Source organism: Dromiciops gliroides, chromosome 3 (assembly GCF_019393635.1).
Source record: "Dromiciops gliroides isolate mDroGli1 chromosome 3, mDroGli1.pri, whole genome shotgun sequence".
NCBI lineage: Eukaryota > Metazoa > Chordata > Mammalia > Microbiotheria > Microbiotheriidae > Dromiciops > Dromiciops gliroides.
This window is the reverse complement of record NC_057863.1, coordinates 182,620,771-182,626,770: the sequence shown is the minus strand read 5'-3', so window position 1 is coordinate 182,626,770 and position 6,000 is coordinate 182,620,771.

Sequence of the window (6,000 nt, the reverse complement as noted above, 5' to 3'; positions counted from 1 at the left end):
CACCCAGACCACTCCTTCCTTCTTGCTTTATATATTAAGAGGAAGAAGAAGAGGAGGAAGAGTAGTGGCATTTCTTCATCACCTTCTACGCATACATTTACTTATGGTTATGGAGGTATTTATGCACACCTAGAATTGCTACCTCTTCTTTTTTCCCAAAAGATATGAAATGTCATGATTATCGGCATAACTCCAGTTTTCTTACCCTTGCTATTAGCAGCATAACTATACCTACATCATAGCATAATTTAAGGAGAACTAAATTTATCAGCAAAATATCTGGGTTAGAATCCGGGCTCTGATAAAAACTACCTGTGTGATTTATGAAAAGCCATTTCACATTTCTGAGTCTTGATTTCTTTATTTGTAAAACAAAGGGGTTTTTCTAGATTATATCAGTTATCAAAGTGTCATCTAGGGTCCTCTGATAGTCCTTGAGGTCCTTTCAGGTGACCTGCAAAGTCAAAACTATTTTTATAATAAGTCTAAGATATTCTATGGCTTAATAAGGAAATATCATTAGACATAATCCATATAAAGAAAAGCTATTTGGGAGGTCAATAGAGTATGAAGAGGTCCTGAGACCAAAATGTTTGAAAACCATTGATCTAGGTAATAATATCTAAGGTCTATTTTAGATCTATTTCAGTGATGACCTATGTACTCAAGTCTATGCAATACTGACAAAAGAAAATAATGGAGGCCAAAAGACAGATTCATATTCTTAATGCTGGTATTGTGTATGATAAGCTTGGATTTCCTAGATTTTAGAACTTTTCTGAGTTTAACCACTGAGACTGAGTTGCATTTATTTGTTAAAGATTTATCAAATGACTACTTCAAGCTAGATACTATAGTAGGCTCAAAGATGATTAAGACATCATCCTTGACATTAAATATTTTATAATCTGCCTATAAATCAGGAACACCTGACTATAATCCAAGGGAATATACTGTGTTGTTTTTGTTGTTCAGTAATTTTTCAGTCATATCCAACTTGTTGTTGAGTGGTTTGCCATTTCTTTCTCCAGATAATTTTACAGATGAGGAAACTGAGGCAAACAGAGTTATGTGACTGACACAGGGTCAACTAGCTAGTGTCTGAGGCCAGATTTGAACTCAGGAAGGTGAGTCTTCTTGACTCCAGGCCTATCATTCTATCCACTGTGCCATCTATCACATACTATATTGTAAATGTCATAAAAGATACACGAGTATGTGGCAGTTCAAAGCCACATCAAGTCTAGCTGGAAAAATCAAATAAGGCTTCATGGATAAAATAACATTTCAGCAATGTCTAGAAAGATAAGGAAAATTTAGATATATGTGAGGAAAGAAAATGGAGCAGAAAAAAGACAGGCTCTAATGCAAAGGCAGGCAGTGGGCACATTTTGGGAAAGGTTTGTTGTTAGGTCAAAGTGTAGAGTATACTCATCAGACTGCATTGGTGTCCAAGAAATGTTCAAAAAAAGATATAGATTAAGAACTTCAGCATTTGGGGCAGATCTTCTAAAAGGAAGAATGGAAGGACAAAATTGATGCTACATAGGATGGGAAAGCATAAATATTTTGGAGTCAGATCTTGGTAAAGTTGAGGTCAAAGATCCTCATAAGTAGGGCAGCTAGGTGGTACAGTGGATAGAGCACTAGCCCTGGAGTCAGGAGGACCTGAGTTCAAATCCAATCTCTGACACTTCACACTTACTAGCTGTGTGACCCTGGGCAAGTCACTTAACCATCATTGCCCTGCAAAAAAAAAATCCACATAAATAGAAAAGTTTGCTATTCTGCCTTAGTAAATATGCCTTCACAAAATGAATATCTGTCTCCCTGATTGAGGATAACATAAATAGTATTGAAAAAATTATTTCTATTCTTCAAATTTGTAAGTAATATGAATCATTACTTAACAGAATGGAAAGATAGAAGCGAAGATATACAAGGAAAAGGAAGAAGGAAAAGACTTTAAGGAAAGAAAGGAGGATCCAAAGTAGGGGCAGGATGACTAAGAGACTGAAAGAAGGCAGAAGAATGACCAAAAGAGTAGGAAGGGAAGGTCCTCTGAATTGTTGTGGTTATTGTGTTCAACACACATATTTCTTCCCATAGAGGATTCTGTCTTTTCACATTCCAAGAAAGGACATGAACCAGAACTTATACCCAGGTCTTTTGACTCCAAATCCGGTTTTCTTTCCAACCTACCATGAGGCTATTCCAATTCACAATATCTAGAAGAACAAAGGGACTAGAAGAACCATCTAATCCAACCCATATCTAATGGAGAATCTCCTATACGATAGTGTGGACAGGTGATCATCTAGGCTTTGCCTAAAAATCCACAGTCAGAGGAATGATTTCCTCTTTCTTTGGAGGAAGTTTTTCTTTACAGCAAACCCAATTTTTGGTTGTTCAGTCATTCAGTCATGTTAGATTCTTTCTGACCCCATGGACAGAAAGCACACTAGACCCTTCTAGGCTCCACTATCTATTGGAGTTACTTCTCTGCAAATTACATCTACTACTTTAGTTCTGCCTAAAGATGCCACCAAGAACAAAGGCATCTGTTGATGACTCCAGAAAGAAGAAGTTTGTCTTGTGGGTAGGTGACTTCATGTTGAGTGTAATTATTCCTTGTAGCAGCTATATGATTTGGTGCATAGAGGATTGTACCTAGTGTCAGGAAGATCTGAATTTAAATTTGGTCTTAGAAAATTAACTTCTCTCTGCCTCAGTTCACTCATCTGTAAAATGGAGATATTAATAGCACCAATCTTCCTGTGTTGTGAGGATCAAATAATATTTTTAAAGTGCTTTGCAAAACTTAAAGCACTATATAAATGCTAGCTATCAACTGGAAAGCATATTATCTTTCCAGGGCCTGCATTCAGAATGTGACAGAGATCATTCCTGGATCAATGATTGCCTTTAATTGATTTGTGATGAACTATGGGGGAATAAATGATATTGCCAAAAAGAATTTGTGAAGAATCTATAAGTTGTATAAAAAAAACAGGAAAAGCACTAAAAGTAACATTAGTATTTTCAACACTGCTTCGGACTAAAAATAAGGACATTGGAAGAGAAATCAGGATTTGTGAACAGCTGGCTAAAAAGATGATGTCAGAGAATAGTGTTCAGGAACATAGCACAAGATATAGAGATAATGTGTTTGGGGCCCAGAGTGGAATATAACTAACAATGGTCGGGAAGAATATATTATCTCTATGACTGGATAATCTGATTAAAGTCTTTTAGAGACAAGGAAAAGTTCACAGAAACAACTACTAAACAAGATACAATAATAACGAGAGTGTGAGAACCAAGAAAGCATGAGGTGAGCTTTCTGAGGTTTTGAAGGTCAGATTGGTGTCCCGGATGTTGCCTCTATTCATAGATAGCCTTTAAGTCATGTCAATCAATGGACTTGAATGCAACCAGCCAAATAGCTTGGAGCTCTGTGTGAGAACCACTCCTCATCCTGTTTGGCAGGGGGCTTCCTGGGGAACTGAGTGGGACTCTTTCTCTTTTTTGGAAGCATGGGCGGCTAGGTGAAGGAGTTGTTTTTCTCTCTCTCCAGGCGTAGATCATAGATAGGGTTTTTCCATTCTTTCAGAGACACGTGCTCTATCTTTCTCTCTTTACTAACTTCTAATATACTTTAATAATTGCTTTAAAACCTAAACTGTTGCTGAAGCTCCTAATTTATAATTAATTCCTAGTTAGTTTCCCTCCCACACTTGGGGCGGGGGGATCAGGTAAGGACACATACATTATATTTTAATCATCACAGGACATAACAGTAGAAGCTCAGTAATTCAAAGGAGACAATGATTTTTCCTGTTGAATGGTATGGAAATATTCCATAGGGCAGATAAAACCCATGGGTTCAGATATCAGATGCCATGGTCTCCTTGGAGCCCTGTGCTTGAAGTAAAGAAGATTTAAGTTCAAATCCCGCTTCAGACACTTACTGCTATGTGACCCTAGATAAGTCACTTAACCTCTCTCAGCCTCAGTTTCTTCATATGCACAATGATGGTGCTGAATTCAGCTTCTAAAATTACTTCCAACCTTTTGATCTTTGATCTTATGAACCTATCCATAAATGAACTTTATAGGCATCAAATAAAATAAACTAGAAATGCTAAACCAAAAGTGGTAAGCATCATCTCATAAATGATGAATGAATGAAATTCATGCCAGCAACATGACAATAGGAAGGCATACTTTATCCAAATGGAATAGGTAAGGTAGAAAGGGGTATAGAATAGTACTTTGGTCTAGAAATTATTCATCTATACAGAGATTAAAAAAATGAATTGATTAATATGATGGAGAGAATATAGATGAGGATAAAAATTTTAATATGGTGTCCATGCCATAGGATGAGCTCTTGATGATTATGCACCAATAAAAGAATAAGCTGACACAGAGACAAGATAAAGGTCTAATGGGTTATCTTCAATTATCTAGATATTTGGTTGTTATTTTTCTCTTTGTTTAAAAAGAACATCAAATGAGATATTGATTTCCCTTCCTCATAATTTTATTTTTCAGAAAATAGAGGAATCTATAAGGGGCACTACTTTTTTGCACTTGGTTTAATAAATAAGGGGGAACTGTTGAATCAATTCAACAAATCAATCAACAAGAACTTATTAAACATCTACTTAGTTCAGACTCCGAACTTTGCAGTGGCCTTACAAAGACAAAAATAAAACATTCCCTGACATCAGACAACTTATTGCTCAGGCGAAACAACATAAACAATTTCAAATATATACAAAACAGTGTCCCAGATTCATCAGCTCATAGTTATCCTACTCATCAGTCTTCCCTCAACCTACATATCCAATCAGTTACCAAATCTTCCTGTTTCTACTTTCACAACACCTCTTATATCCTATGCCTTCTCTTTACTCAAACAGCAAATAGATACACTTCAATATAAAATATAAAGGATTTTCCTTAAGCACAGATATGACCATGTCATTCCCTGACTCAATAAATTCCAGTAGTTCCCTATGCATCTAGGGTAAATATCATCTCTGTTTGGCTTTTAAATACCTTCACAACCCAGCCTGAACCTATTTTTACAGCCTCATTGTAAATGATTTCTTTTTTTAACCCTTTGGTCTAGGTAAACTGTCCCTTTTATGTTTTCTCTACCGTTTACATGTCTTTGTGCTGGCCATCCCCCATATCTGAATTGAAGTGCCTCCTTACTTCCATCACAAAGAATCCCTCTTGCCACAGCAGAAAGTGTATTAGTATTGGAGTCAGAAGGCCTGAGTTCATATCTCATCAACGATGCTCACTACCTGTGAAACATCTTGACCTCCCTGGGCTTTAGTTTATTCATTTTGCAAATAAGAAGTTTGTACTAAATGGCCTTTGAGGTCCCTTCTATCTCTCTGATTTTCCTTCAATACCCAGATCAAGCACCACCTTTTACTAGAAGCCTTACCTGATCCCCACCAAATGCTACTTTTCTCCCTACCTAAATATGTTTACTTATCCTGATTCTACTTATTCTTCAAATGTGTGTGTACACACACACACACACACACACACACACACACACACACACACACACACACGTACACATACACATATATGCATGTGTACATGTTATATTTCTGCATAGATCATAAGTACCTTGAAGGGAGGAATTGCTTCTTTTTAGTATTTTATCTCTAATTATTTAGATTAAGGTTTGTAATTTGAAAATGCAAAATGTGTGCATTCAGAAAATACTAAGACAAGAGAAGATATAATTAAGACTGGTGCTTGACATGTTAAAAGTGACTTGAGGAGGAGAAACTTTCTAACTGGGTTCTGATCATCCCCAAATGAAAAAAAAAATGCCTCACTCCATAAAAATGTAGACAAGTTCCCAAAACATTACAATTAAGTCTAACAACGGATGCAAATATCATTTACCACCATATATAGAGCATGCTATAATAATTATAGAAACTGAATGGCTTTACTATGCAG